The sequence below is a fragment of the Perognathus longimembris genome, chromosome 4, assembly GCF_023159225.1.
Source record: "Perognathus longimembris pacificus isolate PPM17 chromosome 4, ASM2315922v1, whole genome shotgun sequence".
NCBI classification, from domain to species: domain Eukaryota; kingdom Metazoa; phylum Chordata; class Mammalia; order Rodentia; family Heteromyidae; genus Perognathus; species Perognathus longimembris.
Genome location: NC_063164.1, coordinates 73,560,062 through 73,578,862, shown reverse-complemented (window position 1 = coordinate 73,578,862; position 18,801 = coordinate 73,560,062). Strand labels below are relative to the sequence as shown.

The 18,801-nt window shown below is 33.8% G+C and overlaps 1 pseudogene; it reads left to right on the top strand.

Moving 5' to 3' along the window:
• The first annotated feature begins 1,363 nt into the window (after positions 1-1,363).
• Positions 1,364-12,536, top strand: LOC125350881 (annotated as a pseudogene).
• Positions 12,537-18,801: the final 6,265 nt, after the last annotated feature.

The window sequence follows — 18,801 nt, the reverse complement described above, 5'->3', positions numbered from 1 at the left end:
CCTATATTTTCCTTGCATTTTTTATGACAATAAATTCTTGCACACAAAAGTATTCCTTAATTTGCACTGATACAAATTTTGCCTCAGTTCGTAATGTCTGTGTTGGGTGGTGTTGACTTAAAATTTTCTAAATAAATTTTATTCCTATTCCAAACATTAAAATGTATTTGAGGAAATGAGAAATTGATCTCTAAATTATCTTTTTGAATTTAATTTCAGGTTTTGTAATGGCTAATTATACAAAAGTATAAAACTTTTAGATTTTAGTTGCCTTGTTTATTTATTTATTTATTTATTTATTGTTCTTTCTTTCTTTCATAGCTTTTTTGTTTTCCAGAGCTGAGGAACTAACTCAGGGCATTGCACTTGACCAGGCAAATGCTCTTCCATTGAGCTAAATCTCCAACCCCAAGTCTCTATTTTTTAAAGACATACTTTTGAGAAACATTTTAGTTGGGAAAAATACTATTTTCCTATGTACCATATGATCTATTCCAAATCAACAAATTACTACCAAAAATAGCTACACTATAGAAATACATTTTTACCATTAAGGTCTTTATCTAAGCTACAAATTTTCACTAATTTGTCAGCTACTTAAAATATTGATATATAGTATATTCATATGTAGTATATACTCATATATACTATATATTCTTATGTAGCATAGTTATAGATTTTGTAAAATTACAAGGAAGTCAAAACCTACCACTAATTTAATGGTTGTAAAAGATAAACTGTTTTGCCGTTATTGACATAAGATTAACTTTTGTGGTATAAAATTAAGATTTAGTTTAGATTTAATTTTTATTTAAAGCAACACATATTTCTGTGCAGATCAGTCATAATTTTCAGTGTGTCATGTTCTCTCTTTTCAAATTGCTAATTTAAGAATATGCTCTGGCTACTTGTGAGAAAAGTTTTATGTACTCTTTGAAGTTGCAGACTTCCTTATGACTAACACACACACACACACACACACACACACACACACAATCAATGGAATGCATCTCTCTAAAAATCTTAGCCGATAATAAACTTCCCTAATATTTCCATGTTAAAGATTAATAAACTTCTCTTGAAACTTATGTCTAATTTATGTGACTTTAAGGGTCATGCTTTAATAACAATGATGAAACAGGATTATTACTTCCTAATGCTGAAATTACAGTTTTTACATTGTAAATTTTTCCTGCTATGCGCCCTGTGGCACTAACATCTTTATCACTCCATGTGTTTCTAGTTTTAAAACCTTTACCCCTGCTGTTTGAAAAATATTTCTCATTTTCGTCCCCTATGGAGTACAGAAATCCCTAAAGGCAAAGCCATTAGTGATCTCTCTGCCTTTCCCCAAACACGTATTATGATCACCAGTGCTGTTCCCCCTGCCTCATTGGCTTTTGGTAAAGTATGTAAATGAGATCTTCAAAATACACACTTTTTGCAACTGTGCAAGTTCATACTGATTTATAAAATGTGCAGGCTATTAAAGTGACTGAAAATGTCAGCAAGATTTATGCATGGGTGACAAATTGTATTGGAAATGTTCGTTTTTAACATGCTGCCCAAGGATTTTTTAAAAAGACAATCTAGATATTCTCTGTGATGCATTTGTTTTAGGCTATTTTTCCCCTCCCCAAACATAGTTTTAATAGTGACTTTTTGACTGGAAAAATAAACAATGCTACTTCACAATCATACAAATTGTATATTATTGTAGAAAGCAGTACTTGGAAAATATGATGAATTTGTTTTTGACACCTATTTTCCCTTCATACCGTTAGTACAATAATGCTTAGTTTCCCTTCATAACAGATAACTTGAATGGTATGCATAAATATTTCATCACTAAGATCTAAATTGAGTAATCATCAAAACAATTACCAAGTTACCTCTGAGAAAAATATTTCATTCATATTAGAATTCACAACTTCGGGAACAACAGACAAAAGGGACATCTAATATTTCTCTTCTGGAGTTTGATTTCACCTTCGAAAATTCTGAATAACAAAAAGCCTCTGGTGATGTTCAGCTCAGTTATCTCTATTATTTTTTGAAATTTTCCAGTATATTCCAGTACTCTGTCCCTGATTCGAGCAGGTAGTGGGGTATTCTTCCTGTTCAAGTGTGGTCTTTGAGCAACGATATTGACATTTTATATCTTGGGATCACAGCCATTTTTTCACTGAATGAAGCAAAAGAATATCAAAAATGATGCTGGAGTCAGTTTATGGAACATAATTTAAGAAACTAGATAATTCTAGTGGACCTCAAAATATCTATTCACATAGCAGAAATAAAACAAGAAAAACAGTATAGTGTGTCAGGATCACAGATACACCATATAAGAAATCTGCTGCTCTGAAAGAAAACTCACTTATGAATAATTATTTAAAAAATTAACTACATCTTATCACAGCATTGTTATGAAGCCTTGTTGAAAAGTTTGGTATTAGACTTCTCATTCTACATTTTTATATTCAGATCAGTATGTACCAATACTATTATTGCAACCGATTTTCCTAATTAGTTCATTAAGTTGCATAACAATTGGTTGGCAACTAACAACTCTTCTTGATGTTAAAGCAGTAAAGATAAAATTGATTTAAAGCCCATTTCTGATCATTCATTCTTACACATTTGTATGTCCTGGTGTTTGATGAAGCTCTCCTTATATGCCAATGCCAGTCTCTCTGCCCTGTTTGAACCTAAGTGCCATGGCTATGTTCCTGCTTATTAAAGATGCTTCTCATTATGCTTTAAAAATTCCAAACACTGTTAAAAGGAACAAGAGACAACAAACCATCTGCTTTTCATCAAGGGGCGCCATCTTATAGCTTACACAAGAATGAAGGTTTTCTGAGAAGGCAGGGGGAGTTGTGAATAAGCAGAGATTTTCATGGACAAGAATGCAGCTAGTGAAAACTGGGAGAAATATTTTTTTCAGGTTTTATTATATTTTCTGATTGCAGTACTGTTTTGTACAGGCAGAACAAATGCTAAATTTGTGTTGCTTGTTCAAATATTTGCTAAGATAAATAAATCATATTTTATTTTAATACTGAGATAATGCCATCACCCTATTTCTTTCTATATTTTGTTCCCACAACTATTAGTCCTACTGATAAGTGTTTGCCTTCAAGTTATTATCAAGAAACTCACTCTCCTGATTTACAGTCATTATCACAGAATATTTTCACCCCAGAGGACATAAATAAAAACATTCCTAAAAGGATTTTAAAAACATGAAGAACAGAGTATTTTCAAGAACAGCTGGTGCAATGTCAAGAAAATTTGTCTGTAGAGAAGCAAAGTCCATCTCCTTCCTTCATTTCTGCATTGATATGCATTACAGGAATGATTTACCATAAGAAGTAGATTTGGAAATCTAAACCATAAAATTCAAAAGTACATATACTTGCACAAATAACCACATTTTATGTATATGGAAATATTTTAGCAAGACAATTTTCAAACCTCACTTGGGTTTGTTGTTACCCTTGAAAATTAAAAATCAGTAAAAAGGAACAGAAATTGTACCACAAACATGAGGTAAAAACTGGAACCTCGAACTTCCAATCGAACTACTAATTGTTCTTCATGTACAATTGGGAATTTACTACTTTCTTCTTAGTGCTCTCTCACCTACCGGAAGTTTTCTACTCATTTATTTTCCTCTAGTGACTCTGCATTTGCCAAATCAAAAATGAATTGGCTTAGTGTTTCAAATACTAACTGAACTTCTAATGAATGCTAAATATTGAGTTAGGGTTGGAAGACTGAAGGATTAGAAGGTGTGGCATTCCTCCACCTGTGAATAGTGTAATTCTTGAGACTGACAGTGAATAGAGCCTCTAGGTTTTACCCTGAAGAAAAATTTCTTTGCCAATGCAATCATTATTCACTAGGGGTGGGAAGAACTGTGGAGGCGCATCAAGTATACAATTTTGCTGTTACATTCTTTTTACAATAAAGAGATTTCTCTGCATAAATCAGTGTCTCTAATGAGACTATCAATTTTCAGAGATAATATATCTTTTAATAGATGCAAGTCTTCTGTAACATATTCCCCAATAATGCAGACAAATGTCTAATTTAACCAAAAACAATTCATAGAAAACAGACCTTTTAACTGAGTTCCACCCTACTTATATCATCCTCATTTATCTTTGAAAGTCTCAGCAGTCTTGATGTTATTGGACAGTAAAAGGGCGACCACGGGCCTCCTGTCAAAAGACAATTTCCTCCCTTGAATGATAAGCAATGGGACATGTAAGAACAAAAAGCCAACTGATTAATGATATGCAATTCATCTATAATTATCAGGACCATGTTACATAGTCATTGTATAGATTGGACTAGATCATTAAATTATGTGACAGCAATCAGCCATCTAACTTTAAAAGAGGTGGGAAGAGCTAATTTAAAAACTTAATATCTCAGGATGATACAGTAGCTGAGAAAACCAGCCAATTTAGAGGAAATTACCATAGTCACCAACTAGAATGATAGATGTGAGCCTTCTTAGCTCAGCACTTGTCCCTTAGCTGACAATGTTTTAGAGTAAAGAAGTCTATGCTTTAATATGTGTCTGAGGGTCGTAGTGGTCCAGATCATCAAACATTTAGAAAAGTTAACTACAGAGTCCACAAGGAAATATGTTCTCATGATCACTTCCATGCTTCTTGTTTCTGACCCTGATAACTCCATTTAAACATAATGATCTCCTCCAAATCTCAAATTTCAAATACCCTGTTATTGATTTTTAGATATCAGTTTTAAGGGGGCAAAAACTTTCTGTCCATACGTATCTAACCTTAGGAAGGTATTATGTCATTAGATATAATAGAATGAATTTTCTTTATTCCACGTGTATAATTGGATTTGTACTGAGGGAGTATAATCAGATGTGTACACTGAATTAATGGATGGAAAGAAAATTCATGAACAGTTCCCAACATTATCTCGAATTTGGTTTCTCTTCAAGTCAGACATGACATTCCCAAACTGCCCTCTAATTTTCCATTTCTATTTTCTTGCTTCATTTTGACTTTTATATCTCAATCATTGGTTACTTGAGTAAGAAGGAACAGGTCTTCGCTAACTCATACCACTTCAAGCAATGTCTACCCATGAGTTTGTTTTGCAGTGTTTCCAGCCCCTTGATTTTCTTTTGTTTTCTCAGTGCCCTTCATTTATAGAACATTCAACTCTGTGACAGGTAATGTCATGCAGGATCAGTTGTAGTTCAGTGTAGCCCTTTGGCCAGAGAATTATAAAGAAAGCACCTTTAATTTATCATGTCCTCTCTGAATGCACTCAGCTGTTGTACTTAGCAGAGCCCACCATTCTTAGTGGAGAGCTTAGAGAAATGTGACTTAACTGTAAAATAAAAGGGATACATAGGGTGATCCCTTCCAGCACTGGTATTCTGCATTTCAGTGGCTTTATTCACACAAGTAAGTGTTCTGCTCCATGGGGAAGACCTGCTTCACTCTATCCTGTATTCAAATCAAGGTACTAAACTGTTTTCATTAATTCCTGCCAAAATATTTATCAACCGAAGTTGTAATGTTTGCTGTATAATGATATTATAAAGCTGAAGTTAAGTTTAAAGAAATATCTACTTTCCTGTTTAATATCTATCCTTACACTTCTTTGAGGATTTTCAATTGGAAGACTGAAAACTGGGGTAACAGGGATGTTCATTCATGGGTGTCTTAAAAGCATTATTTAAAATGCAGTGAAAAAAGAACTTGAAAATAATAAATACATTCTTAAGTGTGATTTTATATTCATTGCATTTAATTTAACAAATTATCACAGGAAGCACATAGACAGCATTTTTTCAGTAAAATTATTATACTTAAATGAACTTTTGACAATGTATTAATTACAAGGACATGACCACATTTATTCTGCTGATCCAGTAATTACATACATTAAAGAAATATTTATCCATAAACCATGCAGTGTACTTCAAAATACCATTTATTGCCAAATTACATTTCCTGGATATCTGTGCCCTATTTCCAGTTACTAGTATTTTTTTTAGAGAGAAGTGATGAGAAATTTGAAAAATAATGCATACATAAATGCTTACTGATGTGAAAAATTGAAAGTGATCTTTTTTAGCCTTACACCACTCTTACTTGGAAAAATAATCCTGAAACCTCTAAGTACATGAGTTTCAGAAGACAGAAGACAATACTAATCATGATATGTCAAGTGCCTTTCTTCTTTTCAGTTAAAGGTGCTCTGCTCTTAGTACAGAATAGAACCATAAAATGTAAAACGCAATATGGCTTCACACTAGGAAATAGTACACGAAAAGAAATATAATCTGCAACATATCAGAGAGATTCAAATACAACATTTATTTCAGACAGCATAAAGTATTTTATACAATAATACAAATACTTCACAATACAATATGAATTGTATGTATACCAATTCATATGTACTTCCCTGTTTTCCCTATTTTTGTTACTAAGCATTGATAAAGAAAAAAGAGTTCCTTGTTTGACTTTTCCCATCTTGAGAGAGGCGCTATGGATTGTGAATTGAAGAACTAACACAGTAAATTTAATTAAAGCCCCATTTCTTTCCCAGTGGTGTTACTATGCTTACCAACTAATACAAATATATATTTGCATTAAGCCCTTTTTAGTCTGATATTCAATTCACTTTCTGGAAGAGTTTCTAACTGTACATCCCAATGTAGCAATTATTTTTTAGGGGGAATAATTTGTTTTAATAATTTAATTTGTTTAATGTAGATATTTTTCCCTAACCACATAAACAACATTTTTCTTGTCATACATTTTTCTTGTCATACTTTTACTTGGTACATTGAAAATAACAAAAATGACAAACCACTTATTTCTATAACTTGGAGTTTATTTTCGTTAACATCACCTTCTGTGTTCATATGTACATAGCTATTGAGCTATTGTGGTCTTCTGCTAGGACTGTCCTATACATGTACATATTATTACCAATGAGCGAAACCATGGAGACTATGTTTCTTTGGGTCGGCCTCACTTCACTTTGTATGACTTTTTTTTCCCCAAGTCTTTCCATTTTCGTATGAATGGAGCAATGCCTTTCTTTCAGATGGAAGTATAGAATTCCATTATGCATATGTTTCACATTTGGTGGATCCATTAATCTACTGAGGTGCATCTGGGTTAGTTCCATATTTTAGCTATGGCAAATTGGGCTGCAATGAACCTAGTTGTGCTGGTGGCTTTAGTGTGTTCTGGCTTGTAATTTTTTGGGTAAATACCCAAAAACAGGGGCACTGGATCATAGGAGAGTTCTATGTTTAGCATTTTGAGGAACCTCCATACTGTTTTCCAAAGTGATTGAACAAGTTTGCACTCCCACCAACAGTGTAGCAGGGTTCCCTTTTGGCTACATCCATGCCAGTATCTGTTGTTATTAGTTTTGTTCATAATGGCCATTCTTACTGGGGTGAGGTGGAAACTCAATGTTGTTTTGATTTGCATTTCTTTAATGGCCAGGGATGTTGAGCACCTTTTCATGTGCCTCTGGGCCATTCTCTTTTCCTCTTCAGAGAAGACTCTCTTTAAGTCTTCAGCCAATTTCTTAGGGGAAAAGTAGTTTCTTTGAGGATTAGTTTGAGGGAATTTAATTTTTTGAGTTCTAAGTATATTTTAGATTTGAGGCACTTGTCTGTTGTAAGGCCAGTAAAGCTCTTCTCTGAGTCTGAGGGCTTTTTATTTGTCTTGCAAGCTATGTCCTTTGTCATACAGAAGCTCTGCATTTTCATGAAATTCCATTTTTCAAAACTTTTTAGATTTGTTGTGTTCCAGGACCTGTTTAGAATGTCTTGACCTGTACCAAGGAGCACAAGTATTTCTCATATTCTTTCCAGCAATGTTTTCAAGGTATTTGCTTTTTTTGACCACATCTTTGATTCATTTGGAATTGATTCTGGTACAGGGTGATATATAAGGATCTAGTTTTAGTTCATTATAGGTGCTTAACCAATTTTGCCAGCACCATTTGTTGAAGATGCTATCTTTCTTCTATCCTATTCTTTTAGCTCCTTTATGAAAGATTAAGTGGCCATATGTCTGTGGGTTCATTTCTGGGTCTTCGGGTCTGTTCCATTGGTCCTCAGGCCTGTTCTTGTGACAATATCAGGCTGTTTTTATTCCTATAGCTTTGTAATAGAGTTTGAAATTTGGTATTGATATTACTCCAGCACTGTTCTTCCTGCTTAGGATTGTTTTTGCTAACCAGGGTCTTACTGTTTTATATGAATTTTTGGATTGCTTCCTCTATTTCACTAAAGAATGGTTTGGGGCTGGGAATATGGCCTACTGGTAAAGTGCTCACCTCATATATATGAAGCTATATATATTCCTCAGCACCATATATATAGGAAAAAGCCAGAAGTGGTGCTGTGGCTCAAGTGGTAGAGTGCTAGCCTTGAGCAAAAACAAGAAGCCAGGGACAGTGCTCAGGCCCTAAATTCAAGCCACAGGACTAGAAAGAAACAAACAAACAGTACCACCACCAACAACAAAAAGATAACTTTTTTTTTTTTAAAGACTAGTATGGGGCTATTGATGGGTTTACATTGAATTTGTTGATAGCCTTTGTCAGTATTGCCATTTTCATTATGTTAATCCTCCCAATCCAGAAGCATGGAAGGTTTTTCCATTTCCTTAGTTCTGGTTTAATTTTTTTTTTCAGGTTTTTAAAGTTCTCATCGTAGAGGTCTTTCACTTCTTTGGTTAAGGTAATTCCTAAATATTTTGTTTTATGAGGCTATTGAAAAAGGAGTTGCTTTCCTAATTTCAGCCTCACTCTTCACATTGTTGGCATACAGAAAAGATATTTACTTTTGAGGATTTATTTTATGTCCTGCTACTTTGCCAAATCTTTGAATCAGCTCAAGAAACTTGGGAGTAATGTCTATGGAGTTCTTTAAATACAAGATCATGCCATCTGCAGAGAGAGAGAGAGAGAGAGAGAGAGAGAGAGAGAGAGAGAGAGAGAGAGAGAGAGATTAACTTCATCTTTCCCTATTTGGATCCTTTTTATAGCTGGCTCTTGCGTTATTGCTCTGGGTAGGAGTTCAAGTACTATGTTGAAGATGAGTGGAGAGAGGAGACATCCTTGTTTTACTCCTGATTTTAAAGGAAATAGCTTTTAACTTTTCACTACTAAGTATAATGCTATTGGTAAGCTTGCCATATATAGCATTTGTTATATTCCAGAATATAAACAACATTTTAACAAGCAAAAGGGATAAGAAGTGTTCCCAAATTACCTTTTTTTTCTTAGAAATTTATGATTTTTAATTACTACCTAAATAAGATACTCTTATTTGGATACTGCATATGGAGGGAAATGTCCAAGCTGAGGATTTTGTCCTGATTGACCAGTCTATGGGAATTAAAAAGAAATTGCAAAATCCATCCTAACTTTAAATTTTTCATAACAGGAAATTATAAAGTTTTATAGTACTTCATAAATAGTGATGAACAAACAATGATAAAAGTTCAGCACTTAGTATGAAAATGATAACAATAATTAAAATAGAAAGAACAATGTAATTCTAGCTACTCAGGGGGCTGAGATCTGAGAATTCTGGTTCAAAACCTTCCTGGGGAGGAAAGTCCATGAGATTATTATCTCCATCTAACCAGCAGAAAACCAGATATGTGGCTAAAAATGGTAGAGCACTAGCCTTGAGCTGAGGAGACTGAATTCAGAGTTGAAGGCTCTTAATTCAAATCCTACTATCAACAATATCAAAAAAAGAAAAAAAAATATATAAAGCATAGTTTAATAACTACCTTCTATTGTCTATCATTATATATGTATGTATATATTAACTTTCATAATGCTTTCAATATTGGGGGAAATGCCAAATATACATGTAATTAAGAAGGTTGATACTATTGTCATCATTTGGCAAAATATTTTTCTCCAAATTTAAACTTTTAAGAACATACTCTAGGGCTGGGGCTGTGGCCTAGTGGCAAGAGTGCTTGCCTCATATACATGAAGCCCTGGGTTCAATTCTCTAGCACCACATATACAGAAAAAGGGCAGAAGTGGTGCTGTGACTCAAGTGGCAGCATGCTAGCCTTGAGCAAAAAAAGAAGCCAGGTACAGTGCTCAGGCCCTGAGTCCAAGCCCCAGGACTGGCCAAAAAAAAAAAAAAAAAAAAAAAGAGCATACTCTAAGCCATCTTTAAATCAATTTTATTTTTAATATGGCAATGAATCTACCTTTCTTAAATTATTTTGTCAGTTCCCAAAATCAATTGTTCTATTTTAATACCCATAGTGTGAGGAAAATCACTTCATTAAATACATAAAAGAAATAAGCATGCAGAACTTGAGATAAAAGGGTCACAATTAAAAATTACTGACTTCTGCCTAATGTTGCATATCCTATCAAACACAGAGATACACATACAAACACACACAATTGCAGAGACACAAACATACACATACAAATGCAGGAGAAACTTCAATTTTGATTGATTTTCTACTATGGAAATATAGAGAAATTTAAGATGATTGAAGTTTGATGAACATATTTTTGCAAATCATAAAATTTTGTAAATGTGGCAAAATCTGATTTATAAGAATGATGCATGCATTATATTACATAGACAATTCTTGGTATGAAAAGTGCATGAACTCTATTCTTGTTCTTCAGTGCAATCGAGTTTGGACAAAAAATAAATACATTATTAAAAACTATATCTGTACCAAGTATGTAATGGCATCATTGTCAGTATTCCCTGAAATCTACACTGTACCAACTACTTGTATATCATTTCCTTTATATTGTATATTATAAGAAAGCTACAGATCATTTTAATTATATATGGAAATGTATGGAAGTCATAAACAAATATTTAACTATTCTGTGCACATGATAATCCGTTTTTTGTATATCATTTTTTTCTTATTTATTGTCAAAGTGAGGTACAGAGAGGTTACAGTTTCATACATTAGGCCTTGGGTACATTTCTTCTACTGTTTGTTACCTCCTCCCTCATTTCCCCCTTCCACCTCCCCCTTTCCCTCTCCCCCCATGAGTTCAGTTGGTTTACATCAAGTGGTTTTGCAAGTATTGCTTTTGTAGTCCTTTGTTTTTTTATTCTTTGTCTCTGGATTTTGATATTCCCTTCCACTTCGCTAGTTCTAATACCAGTATATACAGTATCCAGTGTACTCAGATGAGATACAGTGATAGTGAGAGTACATCCACAAGAAGGGGATACAAGAGGATCATCAACAAAAGTAGCTACGGTTTCACATGGCATGTTGAAAATAATTACGACAGTGATATAACAGTTGTTTCTGTAACATGGAGTTCATTTCACTTAGCATCATCTTATGCCTTCATAAGGGCATAGCTATTAGGCTCTTCTGATCCTCTGCTGTGACTAGCCTAAACCTGTGCTAATTATTCCCTATGAGGGAGTCCATAGAGTCCATGTTTCTTTGGGTCTGGCTCACTTCGCTTAGTATAATTTAAAAAAAAAAATTTAAAGATATACAAATCCATGTTGGAAAGGGAAAAGTACAGCAAATCTCAGAAGCAAATGGATATATTGTTTAATATTACACCAAGAAAAACAGAAGTGGAGGCCTTATGAATTTAGAAAATCTATCCAAATCATGCCTCTAAGAATTGAAAGCAAATTGTGTTCGCAGTCACAGCAGCCGCCGATCCATTGCCACTCTCTGATGCCAGCGCTGCCTCTCCTTCTGGAGCTCCAGCCGAAGGAGAAGGGGGGTGAGTAAGGCCACTCTATACCATGGCTCTCGTACCTAGCAGACTGCCCGCAAATCCACCAGTGGTAAAGCCCCCAGGAAACAACTGGCAACAAAAGCCCTTGCAAGAGTGCGCCCTCCACAGGAGGGGTGAGAAAATCCCATCGTTACAGGCCTGGTACTGGTGGCACTTCGTCAAATTAGACACTACCAGAAGTCCATTGAACTTATGATTCGCAAGCTCCCTTTCCAGCCTCCTGTGAGAGAAATTGCTCAGGACTTCAAAACAGACCTGCGCTTCCAGAGCGCAGCTATTGGTGCTTTGCAGGAGGCAAGTAAGGCCTATCTGGTTGGCCTTTTTGAAGATACCAATCTGTGTGCTATCCATGCCAAACGTGTAACAATTATGCCAAAAGATATCCAGCTAGCACGCTGCATGCGTGGAGAACGTGCTTAAGAATCCACTTAAGATGCGAAGCATTTCATTCTCAGAGTTTCCCCCCTCCTTTCTTGTTATCAGTAGTTCTGAATGTTAGAATTTTTACCCCCATGTGGTCAAAAGGTACATAAGTATATGATTGCCAGTGGAAAAATAGGGGACAGAAATCAGGTTATGGCAGTTTTTCCATTCTCATTTGTGTGTGAATTTTTAATGTAACTGCGGGGATATAAAGCATTAATGCAAGTCAAAATGTTTCAGTGAACAAGTTTCAGCAGTTCAACTTTATAACAATTATAAATAAACCTGTTATATTTTTCTGGAAAAAAAAATGTTGATAATTTGTCCATTTGAGTATCTTGGAATCAATCCGTCATGAAAACCAAGGAATGACATTATTATTCTTCAAACACAGAAATAGATAAAAATAAATTATTTGAATGCATGTTTGAAGAAATATGTTAGGCCAAAGTATAGAAGACTGTTCTTTCTTTGAGGAGAAAAAAACGTAGAAGACCAAAAAAGAAAGAGAAAATGTCTAGAATTATATTTACTAGTATTAGAATAACCTCACTACCACCACACACACATTTTAATTATAATACCCTCATTGTACTTCTTGATCTACTTCTTGATCTATTTCTAGTACTGGCAATGAGAAAGAAGACGAATTAAAGTCCAGTAGATCAAATAGATTGATGTAGGTATAGCTAAAAAGGTAAATTAAAGTATGATATAAATTATCTTCATTTAAAATAATTTGTTTTGGTACCTCGCCTTTCTAACCCACACTTCATCAACAGTTTAACAGACACGAGGAAATAAGTGTCTTAAAATAGATAGATGCTGTATATATATATATATATATATATATATATATAACTGTTTATGTATATATATACACAAGCATATGTATATATATATATATAAACTGTTGACTCCCTCTCTATATATATATTTTTTCCTCTTCATGTAACCATATACTTACTCTTACTTACAATTATTTATATTTTTGGCCTCTAAAGTACTGTGAAATTTTTAGTGATAAATGCATTGCTTTGACTTCCTACACCAAAGCCTTCATTATCTGTCCAAAAATCTCTTTTTGTGGGTTCTGTGGTTATGGCAATAAGGCTAGTACATCTGGCTCCATCCCAAGAGTCAGAGAGGATGGCCATCAAAGCAGGGTTCTCAGCACAGGATCTTCTGTGAAATCAGATTGCTACTCCTTTTCAGACAAGTGCAGATGCTAGCTCATGTAACTCTCAGGGCATCATTCCTCCTGCTTGTCTCTTCTCATCCATCACAACCAAGGTGAGTGTGCACTAGGAACAGACAGATTATAGAAAAGAAGCTGGTGATCCTAATGGTTAAAATATATGTAGAGCTACAGACATAAACACAAAATCTGAAATTCTACACATGTCCTTCAACAATCATTTTGTGAGATACCTGGTTTTACTGATTTTTATCTGAAATCTGCAATATCCTCAGCATTTGTTGGAGGAACTTTAAAATCAGGAACAATTAGACAATTTTTACATTAATATTGCTTTTTGACCCTTGTATTGAATGCTCTGACCATAAGAAGAAAATGCAAAATATAAGTTAAAAATAGAGATATTAGAAATAATAATGTAACTATTATTTTTATTATTTTCTTTTAGTGTTTCCTTTACAAGAGCAGTAAGTGATTGTGATATCAACAGAAAATTCAGCTAAAATATCAAAATTTAAAAATAAATTCAATTATGACATTGTAATAACATATATAGACACATATGTAAGAAAAAGCTAATGTTTGATTTTAACAGAACCTTCTGTCAAGTACAAGTATATTTGCTAGGTAGAAAGTAGAATATGTTTTTTCTAATTCTTAAGTTTTGTGAATACAGCATCACAGGAATAAAAATCTTAATGGAACCATTTAATGGTTATTGAGAGTTGTTTTAATACATAAAGAAGTGTATGAGGTGTATTTCAAGTAAATGTATCATCTCTAAATCTGAAAGGACTACAAAAGCAGGGTGGTAAACCAAGAACCAAAAGACAAATTGTTTCTAATCCCAAGAGAATGCTGTAGAAGCAAGTTTCTCATATTTGAAATGTTGGAATTTCTACTGATATCAATTCAGTATTAATTTCATAACTAAGTGCATTCCTTCAGCTCTTGGTATGAAGGGTTGAACACAGTGTCTCAAACTTGATGGACAAGGTGCTCTAACATGAGAGCTATTACCCATCCCTTCTTGTTTAGTTATTTTGGAGATAGGATATTTCCTTTTTGCCCAGTCACTCCCCCCTATTTAAAGTTACCACAAAAGTTGAGATGAGAACACAGCACTACTATACACAGCTTGGTTGAGATGGAGGTATCAATATATTTTTTTCTGGGCTAGCATTTACCTGAGATTCTCCTGCTGTTTCCTGAGTAGCTGAAATTCAGGCATAAGCCACGATGTCCAAAACACTCTTCTTGAATAAATAATTTGACATTGAATTATTTGTTAGCAGGTATTTTTAAATAATAATATTGTCATAGATTGGAAGAAAACTAGCTCACATATTATGATTGGTAATTTGCAAGGAAAGACATTTACAGATGATTATTATATATATCATTATTAAATACTCTTTTATTAGAAAGAAGGTAACATAAAATATCTCCTTTCCAACCAACTTTACCTACCCTACCAACCCAAGTTAACATTTACTAGCATTGTACTCTGGGTCAAAAAAAAGTTATAAGCAATTTCACAAAATGAAGTTTGAAAAGTCACAATTTATGTATAGTTTTGAAAGGAAAGAGCAGTTTCTTCCAAAAGCAGTAGTAATCACATTTTTTTTGGTAACAAAAACCTTTTAAGGAGTCAAAAAAGTTGTAGTTGTAATTTCCAGCATTCTACTTATTAAAATTATACTGAAACATTTTTAACGACATACGTGTTAGAATTTAGGGAGAAACAATCATGAAAATGTCGCCACGACTTTTAAATAGCATTTTAGTATGGTTTGGAAAACATATTTGATCTTTCAGTCCCTGTGCAAGAATAACAATCTCAGACATGTTAGTCTATTTTAGGATATGTACAGGAAATCTCAGAAGTACATCATTTTTTTTTTTTTTTTTTTTGGCCAGTCCTGGGGCTTGGACTCAGGGGCTGAGCACTGTCCCTGGCTTCTTTTTTTTTCCCTCAAGGCTAGCACTCTACCACTTGAGCCACAGCGCCACTTCTGGCCATTTTCTGTATATGTGGTGCTGGGGAATCGAACCCAGGGCCTCATGTCACTAGGGCACTCTTGTCACTAGGCCATATCCCCAGCCCAAGAACATCATTTTTACCCTAGAAAAAAAAGAAGTGATGAAATGTATTAGAATTTTGATAGAGTTCACTTAACCTTAACTGGCTTTCTTCCTTACTACATTTTCTTCCTGACATTACTGAGGAATAATTTTAACTATGATATGAAATATTTTATTTTTGTGCTTATACTGGACTATCTAGTAAACAAAGAGTGTTTCAACAGCCTTCACACTTCCATAACAATGCTTTTGGTTGCTGAATAAAAAAGAAAAAAAATCATTCACTTATGAGATAGCTATTGTTCTTCATAATTGGGTTACTTTTCACCATTATTGATTATTGAATAAAATATTTATTTAAAAGGTGGTGATTAGGGTGGTTACAGTTAGACAAGTAAAGTAATGAGTACATTCATTTTTTATACACTGTTACGCCATCTCTCATTTTCTCCTGCTTACATTCTCCTTCACCCCCCCCAAAGTTGTAATGTTTTTATCCAACATGATGTCAGTGAATAATTATTTTAAGTGTACCTTTTTTCCTGTGATGAAATAAGTAGACACATACTATCTTCCAGTACCAGTGATCTTACAAATGGCCATTATTTTTTTTTCCTCACAAATATTTAGAACTTGTTTCTTTAATATTGGATCTTAAAATTGGGGGATGTGAATTAATTAAAAGTTATTAAAGGCAACCTACCTTTGTAACCTAAAATTGTCTTTGAATTTTCCCACATGGTTCACTTGAAAAATGAGTATTATTTGTCTTTCAATTTATAGACCAAAGGAATTGAGTTCTTGCTGACCACCAATTTGGATTTTCTCACTAAACCCTCTGTCTTTGCTTTTTCTTTCTCTCTCCCATTGCTCACTTTCTCCTCTCACTCCCATTGCTCCTCTTCCCCCACCCCGCTTCTGTTCTCCCTTTCCTTCTTTCCCCATCCTTCTCCCACCTCCTCCACCTTTCCTCTCCCCTTCCTTCTTTCCATCCTCCTCTTCATGCTCTCTCTTTTTCCCTCTCTCTCATGCCCTTTCAAAGTTGATTTATTTTCTTATTCCTGACATTTAAATATCTTTTTATAAGACTCTGTGATTTAAGTCTTTCTTTTAATACTTTTGCAGTATAGTTATTTCTTGAGATTCAATAAGAATCTGTTCTCAAGTTAATTATCAGACTATAATTAGGAAATCAATTATACAGATGAAGCCTTACCTACAGTGATATATGAAGTATTATCTTATTTAACAAGGTAGTTCAAGCTACTTTTACACAAAATGTTTCTAGACTTTATTTTTAAATAACAATAAAAAGAATACAAGTTCCAAGTAATATGATTTTCATAGCGTTCCTTATTGTGTTTGAATGGTTAGGAAAATAGATTGGTTTTCATTTTGAGCAAATGCCAGCAAAGCCTTCCTAAGGAATCTCTTCTGGTACCTGACTTACTGGCTCTTAGACTCATAGGGATGAGAATGCTCATAGGGCAGACCTGGAATATTAGAAAATTGTTGGGTTTTCCTTAAGAGAATTCATCAAAATTTGCCAAAAAAAAAAACCCCTAGTTTCTTTATTCTGATTTTGTTTCTTGGGCTTAGTTCCCTTACATTGGAAGAACAAATTTTCTAGCTGCTATATTTCAAGACAAATAAAATAATTTTATGAAAACTTTGAGAAAGAACTTATACCTTTATGAATTTCAGTTCTTATAGCTCATCACCTACTTAAAATCTTTGAACTTTTGTCACCACAATAGGATCTTCTTAGGAAGTTTTTAATTTCATTTTGTTGTCAAGGTGATGTACAGAGGGGCTATAGTTACATATGTAAGATAATGAGTGTATTTCTTATTGAATATTGTTACTCCCTTCCCAAAAGACTGAAAGAGCTATAAAAGGTTACAGGATGTCATGTTGACAGCAACCCTTCAAATAATATACCCCTGTATTGTGTTATGGCTGATCAATAATTTAGTAATTTCCCTGTGATGTCACTGTAACAGATTTTGGTACTCTGTATATTGTATATACATGTATTGGAGCTAGGGAAGAGAAAGGGAATACCAAAATGGAGAGATAAATAATATAAAAAACCAGCCAATGCAACAGCAATACTTACAAAACTATATGGTATTAACCAACTGTACAACTTGTCACGGGGAGAGGAAAATGAGGAGGGGGGAATGAGGGAGGAGATAAGTTGGATAAGAAATGCACTCACTGACTTACATATGAAACTGCAACCTGTAACTCTTTTTTTCTTTTGCGAATAAAGAAATTAAAAAATGAATAATGAGTAATTTATAAGAAACAAACATGCATGGAAGCAGTTTTAGTCACCAGAAAACTAAAGAAACGTTGTCCAGTTAAATGATGTTGATTATTACTTGTGATTATTGATCAATGTCAAATGCATAAAGATCATATTTAAGTCTATTTGTGACATCATCTCAGTGCTACCATTGGCACTTATGCTTTCTGTCCATTCCCTCACATCTTTATTTATTTCTCCCCCTCTCTCTCTCTCTCTTGCATACACACACAGACGCATTCTTTGAATGTTTTAAAAATCGGTATATAATATATTGAAAACTTTTTGACTACTTATAATATCTTGCTAATCTTCTTGTAACTTAATAAGTTAAATAAAATTTTAAGTGTGTACAAATGGAAAAAATGAACAATAATGGCAAGTTTGGAGACTTATACAGAGAAGAGTAGGAAGAAAAAAAGAAGCTATTATAGATGATAAAATAATATGATTACATCCCTGCAATAAAGACATAAGCAGAATATGCTAAGGAGGGCACACAGGGTCCTATACTGCTAGAATTTTAGGACATACAAAAAAGGTTCCTTTGTTACCTTATTGCAAAAGAAATAGAAGTATATTAAAATGCTTTTATGTGTATAAGGAAAGGTAGATTTTTTTACATACTTAGAATTCAAAGACCAGGTACATACAGTAGAGAGATTCTATTGTGCAGGAAACTGTAAAAATATATTCCTGTGACTTAAGTGAGATATTATGAGAACTTGAGAAAAATGATAGCAATTAAGAAATGGATTGAGTGATAATTCCTAAGACAAAAATATATCCCCTCACAATTTTCCAGTTTTGAAAGCTTTATATTTATTATATAATGTAATCCACTGAGAGATGGGGAAAATTACAAGAGTAAATAAGAAATTTACTTTCAACTGTATATTTGAGTCACTACTATTTCCTTGACCTAGACAGGAAGGAAAGAGATAGAAAGATTTGGCAAACCAAATATTGT